This window comes from Aotus nancymaae, unplaced genomic scaffold, assembly GCF_030222135.1.
Source record: "Aotus nancymaae isolate 86718 unplaced genomic scaffold, 86718_ANA_hifiasm-v0.15.2.pri h1tg000018l, whole genome shotgun sequence".
NCBI lineage: Eukaryota > Metazoa > Chordata > Mammalia > Primates > Aotidae > Aotus > Aotus nancymaae.
This window is the reverse complement of record NW_026988430.1, coordinates 13,208,188-13,227,164: the sequence shown is the minus strand read 5'-3', so window position 1 is coordinate 13,227,164 and position 18,977 is coordinate 13,208,188. Positions and strand designations below refer to the sequence as shown.

Genomic DNA, 18,977 nt, shown 5'->3' with positions numbered 1-18,977 from the left:
TGTTATTACCTACCTTCTGAAACCTGCTTCTGTCAATTTGTCAAACTCATTCTCCATCCCATTTTGTTCCCTTGCTGGTGAGGAGTTATGATCCCTTGGAGGAGGAGAGGCATTCTGGTTTTTGGTGATTTCATCCTTTTTGTGCTGATTTCTTCCCATCTTTGTGGATTTATCTACCTTTGGTCTTTGAAGTTGGTGATTTCAGATGGGGTCTCTGAATGGATGTCCTTTCTGTTGATGTTGAAGCTGTTTTGTTTTGTTTTTTAGTTTTCCTTCTAACAGTCAGGCCCTCTGTAGGACTGCTGGAGATCCACTCCAGACCTTGCTTGCCTGGGAATCAGGAGCAGACGCTGCAGAACAGCAAAGATTGCTGCCTGTTCTTTCTTCTGGTAGCTTGGTCCCAGAAGGGTACCCACAGATGTCAGCCAAAGCTCTCTTGTATGAGGCATCTTTTTCATTATACAAGGGTCAGGGAGCCATTTGAAGAGGCAGTCTGTCCCTTATCAGAGCCGAAGTACTGTGCTGGGAGCTTTATTGCTCCCTTTAGGGCTGCTGGGCAGGGACATTTAAGTCTGCTGCTTTGGAGATGCCCTGTCCAGCAAGGAGGGAGTCTAGTCACAGTCTCCCTGTAGAGGCACTGCTGGGCAGCCATGTGCTTAGTCCAGTGTCTGTGTAAACTTCCTCTGGCTTTTGTTTACACAGGTAAGATTAGAGCTACCTCGGCAAAGGCAGATGCCCTTCCCCCTACCAAGCTCGATCGTCCTAGTTGACGTTGAATTGATGTGCTGGCTGCAAAATTCTCAAGCCAGAGGGTTTCAGTTTGCTGCTCTTTGTCGGGGTGGGACCCACTAAGCCATGTTGCTTGGCTCCCCAGTTTTAGCTACCCCTCTTTCTGGGGAGCGGGAAGTTCTGTCTCACAGGCGCTTCAGGCACCAGCCAAAACGTCCACCCAGATGTGCGCTGACAACCAGCAGTGTGGACTGGAATGGCCACTCAGATCTTGTCAGCCCGGTGGGGATCTCCTGGTCTGTGGGTTTTAACCACCATGGGAGAAGCACAGTATCTGAACTGGAGTGCCAGAGGGGGAAAAGTCCCTGATGGCCTCCGTTCAGTAGGAGGAGAGTCCTCTGGCCGATTGCACTTCCCGGGTGAGGCAGCACCCGCCCTGCCTCTGTTTGCCCTCCTTGGGCTACACCCACTCTCCCACCAGTCCCATTGAGATGAACCTGGTACCTCGGTTGGAAGTGCAGAGATTACTCGCCTTCGGTGGAGCTCTTGCTAGGAACTGTGCTCCGGATCTGTTCCTATTTGGCCATCTTGGCAGAAGTCCCCCTCTTGTCATTTGTTTTGATGACTGAAGATGATATACTGTTGGAGGGAGGGAGAGTGTTCTGGAGTCCCATGGTAAGGTCTTGGTGTTGAGTAAGCCTGTGCCTCTGGATTATGAACTTCACATGTGTTTCTCGGTCTTCCCTCTCCTTCCACATGGAACAGTATGGCTAGAGTGGGCTGAGGTTGGGTATTTCCCCCTCTCTAGGTTAGTTAGCTCTGATAAAACCCAGAAGGTTAGGCTCCGGCTAGTTTCCTTTAGGGGCAGACCTTGTTAAGAGCAGAATGCTCTGGTATATAACAAAATGATTTCTTTTACTCTCTCCCTGATGGAAGCACTAAGAGTTTTTTTGTTATTTTTTTATGTCAATGCATTGAATCAGTTAATTGAATTCAATGAATTCAATTCAGTTCAATGAATTATTGGAGATACAGTCCCAAAAGTGTATGGGCTTCTTCATGACTGGGTCCTCTGGGTTCTTAAACTCTCAGACATGTCCACACTGAGCCTTCAGAAATCTTCAATTACAGTATAAGTTTTCCTATCTAGGCATTCTTTCCAGAGCAGGTTTTTGCTTATGGGTTTCTCCTCTGCTGACCTGTAATTCTCTGCATCCTCCTGTCTCTCTCCAACTTTGGGGCAAGCCCCATGATCTCACTCAGATGAATCTAAGAAAAGTTGTCAGTTTTTCTGTTTGTTCAGTTTTTACTTATTTTTAGAATAATGTGACAATTTCCAGGTTCCTTGCATGCCCATTGGAAACTGGGAGTCAGAGTAGTATAATACATTTTTATAAATGAAGGTTTTATCAGTTGTCTTGTCATACTGCTCTACAAAACATATATTTAAATTATTTCTTTTCCTTTGACTACGAGGCTTCAAATATTAAGTTATCATCATAGTCAGAAAGTAACTGATTAAACAGTATAAACATGTTGCAAATTTGGTAAATGATTGTTAACCATAAAAAGTAAAATTTTCTGATTTAAAATAATTTGTTAACCCAGTCCTTTGCCATTCAGGGAGGTACACCAAGAAGCCTTTACTGAGGCTATTGAAATGATACTAATTTCATTTGTTTTTCATTTATAGGTACCTTTTAAAAAGCTAAAATTAGATGGAGCTCCATTTGAGCATCTGATTTTCCCTATAAAAATCGAAATCATGCCTTTTAGTATTTCCTCCAGAAGCCAGTGAACAATGACTTATTTATTCATCTCAAAGTTTAATTTTCTCTGTCATCTCAAAATTCCTTTACGAATAATAGCCAGACACTTGAGAATTTATAAATATTATATATATGCAAATTATATATATATAATATATATACAAGTTATATATAATGTATATACAAATTATATATAATATATACAAATTATATATATAATATATGATGTATGTACATATATATGTATATATATGTACATACATATTATTTTATGCTTGAAAGCAATTTCACAGAATTAGAATAATATTTAAAATTTGAGAATGAGCAAGTAATTCAAATTAAATAAAGGCATTTTCTTCTTTTTTCTTTTTTTTTTGAGACGGAGTTTCACTCTTGTTACCCAGACCGAAGTGCAATGGTGCGATCTCAGCTCACCGCAATCTCCACCTCCCTGGTTCAAGTGATTCTTCTGCCTCAGCCTTCCATGTAGCTGGGATTACAGGCATGCACCACCACACCCAGCTAATTTTTGTATTTTTAGTATAGATGGGGTTTGCTCATGTTGGTCAGGCTGGCTTGAACTCCTGACCTCAGGTGATCTGTCCTCGTCAACCTCCCAAAGTGCTGGGATTACAGGTATGAGCCACCGCGCCCAGAATAAAGGCATTTTCTAAACTTTAGGGTATCACTAGATGCATCATTTACATTGCATACTGGAACATTTTTTTCTTTACATACAGACATTAATAGATGGTTTCCTTTTCAAGCTAAAGGTTACTATACTTGTAGAAATAATATGCAAATAAAGACGAGAAGACTTGGGGTCACTAGTAAGCTAGTAAATGGGGAGCTTATAACCGACATATTTGTGACCGCTGTAAGTGCTATGTAATATACCAATGAAACAATTACAAATCTGAGAAGTATGTAGTCAAAGTGGATGAGTAAGCAAATGGTGAAAAGCAGTCAGCAGGAAGACTCTTCACCAAGTAAAAAGTAAATATAGATTTATAGTAGCTCATGACCTATTATCTGCAATGAATGCAGTTATTTCTCTTGTGAGCCTGAGTATTTACTCAATAATCAAGAAAATATGATATGAAATTGTATCTTACTTCTAATCTACTCTTAGACTCAAAGTGATAACATTGATCTTTTGAAAGAAATCTTGAATGTTTTCATTTCCTTTTCCTTGAAATGATACAAAATATGCACTCACTAAGCTCTTTGTTTTTCCTGAAAATGGTAACCTTGAAGAGAGGATGTGCTCATAGCAGATTGGTATTCTCTCTGACGTGTGCATGTGCAAATCCTGACTACCCTAATATTACGGCAGATAGACAGAGGTAAGGCATGGATCCCTGCCCTGAGTTTGTGGCTTTGTTAAAAGTAAGATTTCACTGCCTTCAGTAGGTCATCCTGACAATTTCTTTGCTCTGCTTTCACCAGATTCCCTAAGGAGTCATGTATGCATTGACAATAGTCAGAGGATAGAAGAGGTGAAGTCGTTAAACAACAATCACAATCGCCATCGCTCCTGCTGCCCCAATCTATAGTATGTCTGAATTGAGGATATCTCAATATAGTTCACAATACCTTGCTTTGACTTTAATAGAAATACCATAGCATGAGAATAACTCAAAACCCTGCATGAGTTTCTGGGGCCTTGATTAAAAGAAGTTTCTCAGACACCAAACTTTTGAATGATGTGCCCTTGAGACATTTTACACCCTAGGGTACTGCAACATAGTGAGATTTAGGACAAATGAGAGATATATCTTTCTTTTATAAAGTGGGAGAAAGTGACACTAAAAGGAGCAGTGATAAAAGAAAACACCTGACACCTCTGCCATGATCCATTTTTTGGCAGCTTCCTTTCAGGAAGGAGTTCAAGGACACTGAAGACCTGCAATCTGAGTTGCTTAAAATTCTCCTTGCTACATACCTCTTGGGAAGTGTTTGCGTGCTCCCAGAGGAATAATGCCTCAGCCTAAAACAACTTCTCATTAGACACCAACCTTCTTCTTTACCTATGTTAGTTTCCTAGGGCTGTCATCACAGATTTCCACAAACATATTGACTTAAAACGACAGAAATTTATTCTCTCACATTTCTGGAGGCCAGAAGTCTGAAATCCATTTCATGGGGATAAAATCAAGGTGGCAGTAGGGTGGCGCTCCCTAGGGAGGCTGCAGAGTAGAACCTGTTCCTTGCCTTTTCAGCTTTTGGTGACCGCCAGCACTCCTTGGTGTGTGGCTGTGTCACTCTCCAATCCCTGCCTCTGTGGTCAAAATATTTTCTTTTATTCTGTGGCAAATCTCCATCTTGCTTCCCCCTGTATAAGAACACCTGTGACTGCATCCAAATAACCCAGGATAATATTTGAATCTCAAGATTCACAACTTAATCATATCTGCAACAGTCCTTTTTCCTTAAAATTCAACATTTACAGGCTCCAGTTGATTAGGACCTGATGCCTTGGAGGCCATTATTCAGCATACTGCTGTAGTTAATAAATATTTTTCATCTGGTTTGTTTTCTGCTGTGCTTTCAGCACAGAAATTGTATACACTGAAAGAAGATAACTCATGGTTACATTAAGTTTTTAAGTTCGGGTAGTGGTAAGTTTTGTGTTCTGGACAAATCCTGCTTATTGGTCTTTATTTTTATAATAGTTATGAATTTTGGTCTGTGTGTGTGCATACATGTGTGAAAGATGTCCTTATGGATATGTAATGATGCATTGGCTAATGTATCACTGAAACATCAGGTGCTCTTTAAAATTTTGGAAAGCAAAGTAAAGTGGGCCATACCAAAGAAGGATAATGCTCATCAAGTCAATGTACCAGTTTCTGATTTTCACAAAACCTTGAACACTAAATTATATTTCCCGGTGCCCAGGTCCTTTTTAGGTAATCCCTAATTCACTCCCTCCTTAAGGTAATAAACTCCAATAATTATCCATGATCCTAGATACCATGGAACCAGTGCCCAGTTCTTTGCTGGGCTATTGCAACCATAGATACTTAGCACTATCTGGTCCTGAGTTTTTGGGGTCCGGAGCCATTTACCACATAAAGATCATGCATTCTAGAGACAACCAAACTCTCCAAGACATAGAAATGATAATAAAACAAAAGTATTATTTGGGCATGAAAGGGCTCTTATTACCTCAATAGGCCTGTTGCATACCAGACAAAGTACAGCAATGGTATCTCCAGCACACAGCCCAATACCAACTACAAATGATCCATTCAAGTCACTTAGGGTCCATGTGTTAAAGGACTTCCAGATGTCCTTGAAGGCAGACCCTCTGTTCTGTAATCTGGATCTCATCCACCATATGGTGCTGATTTGGTTGTCGTGATAGAGCAAGGATAAAACACAGGCTGCTTTGCAAGCTCCCAAAGAGTTGGAAAATTGTTTAAGGCCTCATCATTTATCAGGTTGGAAGTCCCTATGGCAAACACTTCCTGACTTCAGTGAAGTAAGGAGTTGCATGGCACACTCTAAGGACAGGCTGTTTATGAAGAATATAAATTATTATTTCAATGCCCTGGAATAACCCCAGATATTTTGGGATCTTAGGAAAATTCTCAGTTTATGGCCAGACGTTTTGAGCTAAATCGGAATTGTTAAATGTAAAATAATTATCAGAACCTTCAGTGTCCATTCATCTTTAGGAGTCTTACTTCTCTCTTTTTTTTGAGATGGAGTCTCTCTCTGTTGACAGGCAGGAATGTAGTGGCACGATCTCGACTCACTGCAACCTCTGCTTCCAAGATTCAAGTGATTCTCCTGCCTCAGCCTCCCAAGTAGCTGGGACTACAGGCGCATGCCACCATGCCCAGCTAATTTTTGTAATTTTAGTAGAGATGGGGTTTCTTCATGTTGACCAGGATGGTCTCGATCTCTTGACCTCGTGATCCACCCGCCTCGGCATCCCAAATTGCTGGGATAATGGGCGTGAGCCACCGTGTCCAGCCAATTACTTCTTTTGATTATGGTCAATGGCCACTCCCACTGCAGTTTTGTAGTGACTCTTAAAAAATCAGAGACAATTAGAATCCAATGGGGCATTTAGAGAATATCTATTTCAACACTCCTGTTTTCCAAATTAGGAAACAGGTATGAATAAGGTAAATAATTTATCCTTGACTCACAACTGGAGTCAAGGCCTTCAGATTTCTGGTATAGAACCCATTACACTACTAGGGATAACCTCTCTGCCTTGGGTGTCCTCTTAAACAAGATATTTTACTGGGTGCATGACTCAGGTTTGTAATCATAGCTGGGAGACTGCAATGGGTGGATCACTTGAGGACAGGAGTTCAAGACCAGCTTGGGCAACACAGTAAGACCTCATCTCTACAAAAAAAAAAAAAGAAAAGAAAGAGCAAAAGAAAACTAGCCAGGCTTAGTTGTGTTACCCCAAGTAGCTATGCCTGTGGCCCTGGCTACTCAGGAGGCTGAGGCAGGAGGATTGCTTGAGCCCAGGAGTTAGAAGCTGCAATGAGCTATGATTACACCATTGCATTCTAGCCTGAGGAACAGAGTGAAACTTCATGCCTAAAAATAAGTAAAATTAAAACAAAAATAAAAAACAAACAAAAACACAAGTTCATCTTGACTTGGAAGCCAAAAAAGTCCACTGCACTGAAACATTCTGATGCTGAACTGCAGGCAAGTTGAGTCAGAAATGAACATTGGGAGGAAAATCCAGAGCCACCTTGTCTAACTCTGTTTTTGCTGCTGTAACAGAATATTACAGACTGGGTAGGTTATAGCGAACACATTTATTACATATAGGTCTGGAGGCTTGGAAGCACAAGATCTAGGTGCCATCATTTGGTGTCTGGTGAGGGTCTTCTTTCTGTGTCCTCACATGACAGAAGGCAAAAGGGGAAGCTAATAGAATGCTTGCACAAGGGCCTTAATCCCATAAATGAGGGAGGAGCCCTCTGGCCTAATCACCTCTCAAGGACCTCACTTCTGAATACTGTCATATTGTCACCACCTAAATTTTGGAGAAGACATATTCAAACTATAACATACTTGTAATCACATTCTTACCTGCTTTGCTAATGTTTCCAGCCATCAAAGTCCATGAAGTAATGTTCGAACCCATCTGCCTGCCTCTAGTTGCTTGCTCCTTCAGCCTAATTTTCACATTTCTGCCAAATATAAGGTCCTCTATTCATCAGTCTTCTCCCTCAAAAGCCATCAGTGGTTTCCTGTTGAATGACATCAAACTTTGTCTTAGGGCATTGAAAGCCTAGCACCAAATCTGGAAAGTAGGATTTAATTAGTGCACCAGCCATGATGGATTTTGTCCTTTCTGCCTGGAGCTTTGTATTGAAAAAAGATCTAAAGCTACATCTGAATTCAATGAGAAGGAGTGTTGTGATTGATTGGAGATGGCTGCCATGACTTTGGTATCTGGGAGTAAAAGCCTAAGGCCAAGCATTTCCCATCCTGCCTGACAGGACACAGTCTCATCTTCTCATCTATCACTCCATCTCTGTGTCTCACTGCATTATCAGACTCTTTGCTCCAGCAACTTCAAATTATGTTCAGTCAAGGGTGAATAAAAACATGCAGCAATATCTTTCTCATTAGAGTGTCAGATATTTAAGAAGATTCATCTAGTCTACTTCTTTAAAACTTTCAATCTGTCCCTTCTTTGCCATCCTCACTGCCTCTGACTTAGTTCAGACTAGCTAACTCTCACCTGTTCTGTTCTGTTGTCCTATCTGATCATCATTTATTGTAAATTAATCCTCTCAGTGGCTCCCATTTCGATTTTCTTAGCTTGGTTGGAAGTCCCTACCTACTAAACTCACACATACACTTTAGCCAATTTTAACTTTTCCAACATTATCTCTGCCACATTTTCCAATACAACCTGCAATGGTAGTCAACTTTCAGTGTAATTTCCTTGAAGACAAGGTTCATTTCTACTTATCTCTGTATCCCACACCACCTATTATGTTGCTTATAATACTGTAAATATTCAATCAATGTGTCAATGAATGGATTAGTGAATGAAGAATCTTGAGGATCTAGGTTTTAGTAGATCTGTTCTGAGTATAAGAAGTGCTGAAAATATGCTGTAACCCCTGAGACTTGGAAGTGGGAGGGGATATTGAGAGCCTTGGCCACACAAAGAATGGCTCACCAGAGGTAAACAGAAGTTCTGGAAAAATTACTTGGCTAGGTAAGCCCAACCTAGACCTGCCAGCATGGGGGAACTCTAACTTCTGTAAGGAAGGCTGAGGCGTCAGACTTTTGCAAAGCCAGCTTCTTCCCTTCACTCAGGTCTCGCTTCAAACCTTACTTCCCTATCCGTTGCATTACCCTATTTATTTTCCTCAAGGAACCTTTCATCTATGTTATTGTTTTGACTCTTTATCTTCCATCTTTCCCAGTGGTATAATATCAACCTGAGAGCACAGACTCTTTTGTTTCGTTAACAGCAGTGTCCCTAGCTCCTAAAACCATGTTTATTCAATTTGCTGAATAATTGGATCGATAAATTCTCAGTACTAGTATCCACTCAGATAAGAGAGTGGGGCAGAGGCGATCTAGGTGGTGGCCAATAATTTGGGGATGGATAGAAAGAGAATGATGATCAAGGGAATTAGTCAATGTGATCTTGCTTCTAGCCTCAGGGAAGAGGGCTGGCAGTAATTAAGTCAAGTCCTTACCAGTTCTAGAGTTTGGGGAAGGGTGAGGCTTGGAATGCTTTGAAGGGAAATTGGCAAGAGAACTCCTGTAGGTAAGCAACCTTGTGGGGATGGGGAATGCTCCAGAAGTACCAGATTCTGGATCACCTTGGCAGTTCGGAAGAATTGCTGATGGGGCCTGGCTCTGGGTGGATCATGGTTTCTAAGCCATAAGATTCATGAGAGAGCTTTGATGTAGGTATTACATATGTTCCAATGTTGCTGGTCTTAAATCAGGAATTGGAGGAAGCTTAAGTCCACACTAATGGAGCCACATACTTTTAAGCTTAGGGGCTGGGGAAGGCTACAGAAAGAGAAAAACAAAGAGGGGATGAGATTCAGAGAAGGAAATTAGTAGTTGTTGAAGCTTATTGTGTGCCAGTCACTGTACCCAGTTACTTACATAAGCCATCCCATTTAATCCTCTTCAATCCTACAAGGTATATATAATCAACTCCATTTTATAGATGAAGAAGCTAGGTCTCAGCAAAATTAACGAAACTCCTAAAGAAGGTAACACAAATAATAGAGAAACCAGAGTTTAAACTCAGGCCTAGATGACTCCCAAATCCATGCATATTTTTTTCATTCAAGTTCAGTAGTTTTCTACATTGCAGTGGTACCAGCCCCTTTTACTTCTGCGATACGTATGATGGGTAATCACACCACTGACATGTTTCTGTGTAACTGTCAGTCATTGAAGGTGTCATCTGAGACTCTCCCGCTTTCTCACCCAATAATGTATATCAGAATGTGATTATGATATCATTGGAATAACCTTAAATTTGTGTTAAAAAAAAAAGATGATTATTAGATTTCCAATCTGCAATAAAAACTGGTCATGAGACACTAAGATCTTGGATAGGCAAAGGCTGGAAATGGGACATTTAATTTGTTCAGATCTTTTTGGGTCACCATACTTGGTATGGAGTTAAATTTTCAGGAGGAGCTGGGATTGCTATCATTAAAATTTATTAAGAAAGGCATAGTAAAAAGAGGATTTCATCTGAATTTGGAACTCAGCCTGATAAAGTTGTCCTGGATCAATAAGTGGGAAATTAGCTGGACTGAATCCACAGTTGGGCAATTAGTGAGGGAAAGCTATTTTTTTTTTTTTTTGATAAATTGAGCCTAAAACAAAAGTCAAGCTTTGTTTTGATGCAAAAGCTGGCTGATGTGTGCTCTAAACCTACACAAGGACAATTCTACCTTGTTTGAATTGTTCTGAGTTCTATACAAAAAATTTTAGGAATTTGTTAATTTCATACACAATAACAACAAAAATGCAATGGTTACTTTATCAGTCCCTAGGACTGTAATAAAAAATTATTACAAATTTGGTGACTTCAAGTGACAGAAGTGCATTCTCTCAAAGTTCTGGAGGCCCCAGAAGTCCAAAACCAAGCTGTCAGAGGGCTGCACTCCTTCTGAAGGTTTTAGGGGAGGATCTTTCTTTGCATCTTTCAGCTTCTGGTGGCCCCAGGCATTCTCTGGCTTGTGGCCACCTAACTCCAATCTTTGCCTCCATCTTAATATGACAACCTTCTCTGTGCCAGTCTTATCTTCTGCCTGTCTCTTATAAATACAATCTGCAAATCTAATTTGTTGTTAGATTTTGGTCTCACTGGGATAATCTAGTGTGACTGAAATATCAAGATCCTTGAAATAATTACATCAGCAAAGACTCTTTTTCTAAATAAGGTCACATTCACTGGATTAGGGGTGAGGAGGTGGACATACTTTTTAAGAGGCCACTGTTCAAACCACTATTGTCATATTTTTCCATGTAGAGGACATTAAAATACAAGTGAACACAAGAAAAGACAAATTTGCAACACAGAATTGTACAGAAAGTACCTGATTATTTTTTCTGAATGCAGAATGCATTATAACAGAGACCAGATATCACAAAAGGGTGTCAAAACAAATCAGGTAACTATAGACATCTGGAAGTACAGTTTCAACCAGGAGTGAGACAATAATGCATCTTCTGGAGAACTTCTTGTTGAAAGGCTTGGGAGAAATGTGAGAAAGACTTGACTTCTAGGTAAAGAGAAAATGAATGAAGTGGATTTTGTAGCAGGCAGTGTTAGCTGGAACGGCCAGAAACTAGCTTTCCCAGCTTTCCCAGCCATCTGTGCAGTAGGGGTTGCTGTGCAACTCAGTTCTGGCCAGTGACACACAGGCTGTGGATTCCCAATTTGTCATTTGAGAAAAAGAAATCCTTATTTTTTAAGCCATTGTTTGCCAGGTGTTCTGGTCCTTGCAGTTCAAAGCATTACCTATTGATAGAGTCGCTTTTCTAGAAGAATTCAGTCCTTTTTTCTAAACAGGAAAATTCCTAACTACATCACAATCTCCAGGCTTAGTGAGAAATCTAAGGATGGAAGTGTTTCCTTCTGACTTAGATGACAATATGTTATGTTTTCACAAACACCAAATACATTTTCTGCTGTACTACTTCACCTGAGTTTGCTGCTCATGGAGGCCTGGCATTCCCCTAGCATAGCTTTAAAAGGCAACACAAAGCTTATTATGGTTGTGGCTCATCCAGACTCCCACCTAAGTACAGCAAGCAACAGGCTATGACTCAATGTCCATTTTAAAAAATCTGAGTCTCTATTCAATATATAAGAGCATTTTTACCACTGACATTTCTCTTCTTAGCAAATCAGTGCCAGTGGCGACTTGCTGAAATTACATTATTTTCTCCCACACCAAAGAAAGTATAAGAAGCAACTTTGGAGCGGCAACCTACGGATAATGCTCTCAACTATAGCAGCAATGACTACGCTAACATTCGTTGAACACCGTCTAGGTACCCTCATTTCTTTGAACTAATTTATTTTTAGTAAAAAATCATCTGCCATCTGTTTTATATTTAATTTAATTTTTCCATCTAACAGTGGGATATAGGAACATTATACCCAAGAATTGCTGCCCTGAAAACTAACTGTGTCTGAGGGCATAAAAATAGAAGTGGCATCAGCCACAATGGATAAACTCATTTAATCTTTGTAAAGTGTTATCACTTAGTTTATAGATGAGAATACAGAATTAAGAAATACTAAAATGTTTAGCATTTAATAGCTAGGAACTCATGTCCAGAATATATGATTAAATTCTACAAATAACAAAATTTTCCAAGTATAAATGGACATTTAATAGCATGTCCAGAATATATGATTGAATTCTACAAATCAACAACAAAATTTTCCAAGTATAAATGGACAAAGGGCTTGATCAGGTACTACACGAAAGAAGGTAATCCAAATTGTCAATAAGCATATAAAGGGTTGGTGCTGAATATCATATTCATTGAGGAAATGCAAATGATAATCTAAGTGAGACATCACCACACTCCTACCTGAATGGCTAAAATTAAAAAGTCTAACACTACTAAGTGTTAGCAACAATATGGGCAAACTGAAACTCTCATACATGACTACTGACCCTGTAAGGTGGATCAGCCACTTTAGAAAAGTGTTTGGCTGTCTTATTTGTATTTTTTTCAAAGTTAAACATATTCCTACCCTACCTGATTCAGCAAATCTACCTCTACCTATATACCCAAGAAAAATCAGTGCATTTGCAGAAAAAAATGTTAAAAGCAACTCTATTTCAGGCCGGGCGCGGTGGCTCAAGCCTGTAATCCCAGCACTTTGGGAGGCCGAGGCGGGTGGATCACGAGGTCAAGGGATCGAGACCATCCTGGTCAACATTGTGAAACCCCGTCTCTACTAATACAAAAAAATTAGCTGGGCACGGTGGCGCATGCCTGTAATCCCAGCTACTCAGGAGGCTGAGGCAGGAGAATTGCCTGAACCCAGGAGGCGGAGGTTGCGGTGAGCCGAGATCGCGCCATTGCACTCCAGCCTGGGTAACAAGAGCGAGACTCCGTCTCAAAAAAAAAAAAAAAAAAGCAACTCTATTTCAAAAGACAAAATTTTGACAAATGTAGTTTAATGATCTAAGTTGGCATTTATTTACGATTCATGAATTGGGCAGCATCTCATCTAAAAATAGAGACATGCTATGCTGGGCGCGGCAGAAGAGCCAGTTTTGATCAGGTAGCTTGAACAGGAGCAAGAAAACAGCATAGAACAAAAAGTGGATTTGCTAACATTAGGTTACTTAAGGTTACTTTCCTTGTAAGGGTTAGAGCAGAGGAGACTTCCTTATCATGTTGATGCATGCTAGACTGTTCAGGGATTTGGCTATTATCTCTCCTGACTTCTTGGAAGTCAGATAAACAGTTTTGATTTGATGACATGGAACTTTAGCACAAGTGTCTTAATTTTGGTTTTGTATGTTGTGGCCTAGGGCAGGAGTTGAATAATGGCTAGGTCCAAACCAATGGCCTCCTTTACATTTTATTTAATAATTATAATGGCCCAAACTATCAACAACTCAAATGTCCATATCAACAGGAATGGATACACTGTGATGCATTCATACAAGAAATACTGCTCACTGATAAAAAAGAATGAGCTGCTGGTACATGCAACACGAACGCGTCTCAGTCATTAGGTGGAATGAGAAAAGCTCAGCCACAAAGGCATGGGTACTGTGTAATATCAGAGGAGACACCACTAATCCATGATCATCAGAAAAGAATTCTTTTCTTTTCTCCTTTGGTCTTTCTTATTAACATAATTTATAAACAGTAAAATGAATGTTATCATTGAACAAAGCAAGATATAAAACATTTTATTCCTACAAAAAATTCCTTGTGTCCTTTTAGCACTCCTCTCCAAAACCTAGCCATGATTCTGTCAATTAAAAAAAGACCAAAGGAGAAAAGAAAAGAATAAAGTGTGTTTCCCAAGCTTATAGAGTATCTATAAGACCTTGGGGTTATACTGAGTTCTCCTTGGCTTCAGCCCTTTTCCCTTCCTGTTAGAACACAGAGCTTTGCAGGGATCACCCCAGACTCAGGTTTGTTCCCTGGCACTGCTGCTGGGTGTCACCTCATCATACACCCATCCAATGTTGCTGCACATCACTGCTTCCTGGTCTTCAGGAACACTCCTGACGGGTGCCATCTGACCATGTCACTACCTGAAGAGCTGACCTGCTTCACAGGCAGGGGGGCAGAGTGGCGCATCAGAAAGCCACTGCTATGCACTTTACTTAAAACTAAGTGCTAAGGAATAATAATGGGGCTTTTATGCTACATGCATGTTTTCCTTTCCATTAAATCTCAGATACGCTGTTTGCTTTAGCATCCTTAGTTCAGGCTGCTTTGAAATCCATAGGGGGAAAGAAACCCTTCATTAAGTTCAGCGGCACAATCCGGCAATGCAGCAGCACTCCTATTTGGTTTTCCTTCTGTAAATATTTGTGCTCTCTCAGGCTAAGGAGTGGCCTGTGCTAGAGACTAAAATATCCCCATTTATATCCTCCAGGTGCAGCAGGAAACGCCTGACCCCTCACCCTGCCCCTGCAATGACCTCAACCTCACTTATAGGGACCACCCTCTAGGCTGCCCTAATGCAGACCTATGATCACCTCTCCAGGTTGACTGCTGAATAGCAGGAGAAGATGAACCTGAAATTGAATGGTTATTGCAACCCAGTTTTTTTTCTGTTGAAAGGTGAAGGTTACTTGGCTTTTGTTGCTGCCTTCAAGCTTGTTAATGAAAAGATGGAAAAACAATATTGGCAACACTGAAGTCCAATTTGTTCAGAAATGGAGCCTGATTTATTATAGAAATGAGACAGAAGACAAATGAAAAAGTAAGATATGAAATAAGACCAGTAATAGGAAGAAAACTGCAAAAGTCTTAAAGAAACATTATTTCTTTTTCTACTGGGTCTATCCATTTGGGTTTTCAAATTTCCGTGATTCACAAGAGGATCATGATATGAATGTTAATCCAAAATGAGAAGTCCTATTGTAGCTGCTGAATGTGTTTGCTTAACTATCAGTGCTAACTCAACTTAAAGATAAGGAAATTTTGTTCATTCATGTAATAAACATTTGTTGAACTGCATAGTAGTCCATGTATTTGGTTTATTACTTTAATGTTTAAACTTTGAATTTTGCATTTCTAGAAATTTACTTCCTTTTTCGTTTTTCCAAGTTCTTATCTTGCTAATTCATGTCAAAGCTATGATGCTCAATGCATTTCTAAGTTACTACTTATGTAAATTGCCCTATCGAGCTTATAAGACCACGATGAGGAGCAAATGAAGTAATCTTGATAAAAGTGTATGAGAATATTTTTCATTTTGAATACATTGTTTGACTTTTAATGGAAAAAAAATCAAAGACATTAATTTATCTTTATAACTTTAATAATTAGCTTACACAAATTAAAACAAAAATACAAAAATAGAACAAAATAGGGAAAGTGAACTAATATGAGATCAAAATTTTTTTTTCTAAAAAAATGTGATTTTGAATTTAAAAATGCAATGAAGTGTGTAAATATTGGATGAAGGTCATAAACAGCATATAGCACTTTGAAATATCTTGTCATATTCTAAATGTCAAAGGAATTCTCAAAAAAAGTTCAAAGGGAAATAGTACAAGTCATAATTTCTTATCATTTTGTAAAAAAAATTAGAAATTAACTAAAAAGGGATAAGATGGGGAAAAAACCCAAATGAAATACAAGGAAATTTTAAAATACTTTCTGAAGTAACTTGTAGAATGAGCACTGCAATGATAGCCTATTTATAAAATAATGACCTAGCTACCCATCTCCCTTTCTCTAGGTGAGAGCTTGGGGAAGGGTAGTGAGTGACACATTCACCTGCCTTCTTGTTTCTATCGCTCTTCCAGTAGCTGGAAAGGTATGATCTGCAGTTGACTCTTGAACAGTGTGGAGGCATGGGGCACCGATCCCCTGCACAGCCAAAAATCCAGGCATAACTTTTGACTCTGCAAACTACTAATAGATTCCTGTTGACAAAAAGCCTTACTGATAATAAAAACAATCTATTAATACATATTTTGTATGTTATATGTATTATATACTATATTCTTACAATAAAGTAAGCTAGAGAAAGAAAAATTTTCTTAAGAAAATTTTAAGGAAGAGAACATGTATTTACTGTTCATTAAATGGAAGTGGATCATCACAAAGGTCTTCATCTTCATATCTTCATGTTGAGTGGGCTGAGGAGGAGGAGGAGAAAGAGGAGGGGTTGGTTTTGCTGTCTCAGGGGTGGCAGAGGTGAAAGAAAATCCACCTATAAGTGGACCTATGCAGTGCAAACCTGTGTTGTTCAAGGGTTGGCTGTATTTCATTCTCTTCTGCAAGATAGGATCACTTGTACTAAATACTTAAAGTTTAGCCCCTGAAGCCTATATCATTCAATATCATTATGCAGGAGAAGGAGGAATTAGCGACTCTTTTTTAAAGACAAAGGTATGTCTTGCTGCAAAATCCTACTCTTAAATGCCAGAAGCTGAACATTCATTGTTTCAGCCTTCTCATCTGAATTCCTTTTGCAACAATTCCTAATTACTTCCAGGGCAAGTAGGATGCCTGAAGGGAACGGAGGTGAATGTTATTTTTTAGGTAAAATAGAAAAGTCTGTTAAGAAATTTACAAATATTACTTCTATTGTACTTTATTACTAGAGATAAGAACTGAATAAAATGAGGAAGCAGAAGCCAGGGAATAATAAAATAAAAGTAGAAATTAATAAAACAGAAAAGAAGAAAGTGAAATAGATAAATTAGTCAAATGCAAGTTCTTTGAAAGGGATAATAAAATATATAATGTTAAGTTGGAATTGTCTTAATAAAAAATTAGAAAAAATAGGCAATATGGGAAGCAGAAGGGATGTAAAAAATATGAAGAAGTATTAAAACTACACAAATAATACAACATAACACTTTATGATAATATATTTTAATGTAGATGAAATGTTCACATTTCTAGGGAAGTATAAATTGCCCAATTAAAAAATCAAATTAATAATAATAAAACATAGTAATACATAGGAAAAAGAATTTATGAAAAAAAGAGGCTAAACACAGTTTTATAGTCAGTTTTTCTTGATTTTTATGAAACAGTTACATATGTGCTGAAATAGGTTAAATCTTTAGAAAAAAGTAAAAATCTTTCATATCTCTTATGCTAAAGCCTAACAAATACACAATAAAAATACAACATAAGGAATAATCTGTTTGAAAGAGCAAAAATCTTGTAGAAAAATACCAACAATCTAAATACAGCAGTACATTAGGAAGAGAGTTATGTATAACCAAATTGGATTTGTCATGAGATTATAAAGATAAATATATAATAGAAAAGCTGTTAATGTAATTAATTGCAATGCAAATTCATAAAATTCTATGATCCTATAAATGAATATCAAAATATTATAGATAAAATTCAATATTATGTTGAAATATTATAGATAAAATTCAATATCCACAACTGATAAAACCTTTTTGTAAACTAAGGAAACTTTCAAACATCATAGAAACCACTTACCCTAAATTTTGCCATATATGATGATGGTGAAGTGTGATATGTGGTGAAGTATGATATGTGATATGATGCTGAAAGAGTAATATGCTCTTTCAAGTCGGAAGCAGATAAAGACGCTTTTATATGACCGATTTTCCTTAATATGTTTCTGAAAGTTTTTTTAATCAATTCAATTAAATAAAAAAACAATATGAAGAGATGATATAGCTATTGAAAACAAGGACAAAAGTTTTTATCCATTGATAATAGCATACCTGACAAACCCAAAATAAAACGAAAGTACCTGAGGATGGTAAGCAAATTCAGAAGATTCTGTGAGTAAAGCAATAAAGCTATAGAATGGAGAGAACTCAAGAGAGAGGGGAGAAATTACAGCATGTTTGTATGCTGATGAGATGATTCTGTACAGAGTGAAAATTTAGTGATAAAGATATGAAGAGAATTGATTGGAAAATGTCACAAGCATGGAGGGTGAGAAGGAAGAGAGAGAACCCAGGACCTCATGGTCATGCCAAGAAACACATCAAGGATGAGGCAGAGAGAATCACCAGCAGAAGATCCAGGTGAAGAGGGAGACCGAGGCATCTGAGATCAACTTCCCCTTTGACTATCACACTGCATTTCAATAGAAGAAAAGGCTGACCGACTGGCGCCTCATTTCACCTTCCTGTAGGTGGCAGGCTTGGTCTTGGGGAAACTCTCTGGAAGACACTTTTTACTTAAGATCAAACCAGAAACCTTTTCACGTGTGAGTCCTAAAACTGTAAACCGGAACCCTTTCATATGTGATTCCTGAAGCTGTAAACAGAAACCCTTTCATATGTGATTTCTAAAGCTATAAACCTAAGATTCTTCCATGTGTAATATCTAAAGTATAAGCCTATATAAAAGCAGAACCTTCCTTTGTTAGATGAGCTGAGCTTTGAACAAATTATCGCTCAGGCTCCCAGCCGAATAAACTTCTTCCTTCTTCATTCGGTGTTTGAGAGATCCATTTCCCGTGGCCGCTTCTGCTACACAGTGAGACTAAAGAAAAACCCACAGCATGCAGTCACAGAGGCCAGGAGAGGAAATGTTTTCAAGAAAGGGGAGTCTATTGCTGAGAGATTAGAAATGTGGAGGCCAGAGAAGGTTGTGGATTTGGCAGCAGGAAGGTATTTGATGTCTTTACAAGATCATTTTGGTGGAGCATCACGAGAAGAATCCCATCTAGGTAGGTTAAATAGTGAGCAGGAGTTAAGGATGTGTGATGAGTGATCAGTGATTGATTGCAGACAGCCCTTCCAGAGATTTTGATGTGGA

General features: G+C 38.8%; 1 long non-coding RNA gene across 5 annotated transcripts in view; it reads left to right on the top strand.

Annotated features, from left to right (window-relative positions):
• LOC135275754 (uncharacterized) overlaps positions 1-18,977 on the top strand; it is a 201,871-nt gene that overhangs the window by 131,157 nt on the left and 51,737 nt on the right. The window contains exon 5 of one of the 5 annotated variants that reach the window (XR_010343328.1): positions 14,632-17,411. The exons of the other annotated variants lie outside the window; for them this stretch is intronic. This is a non-coding gene — a long non-coding RNA (uncharacterized LOC135275754). Of the gene's footprint in view, positions 1-14,631; positions 17,412-18,977 lie in introns of those variants that run through there. 5 annotated transcript variants of the gene reach the window in all.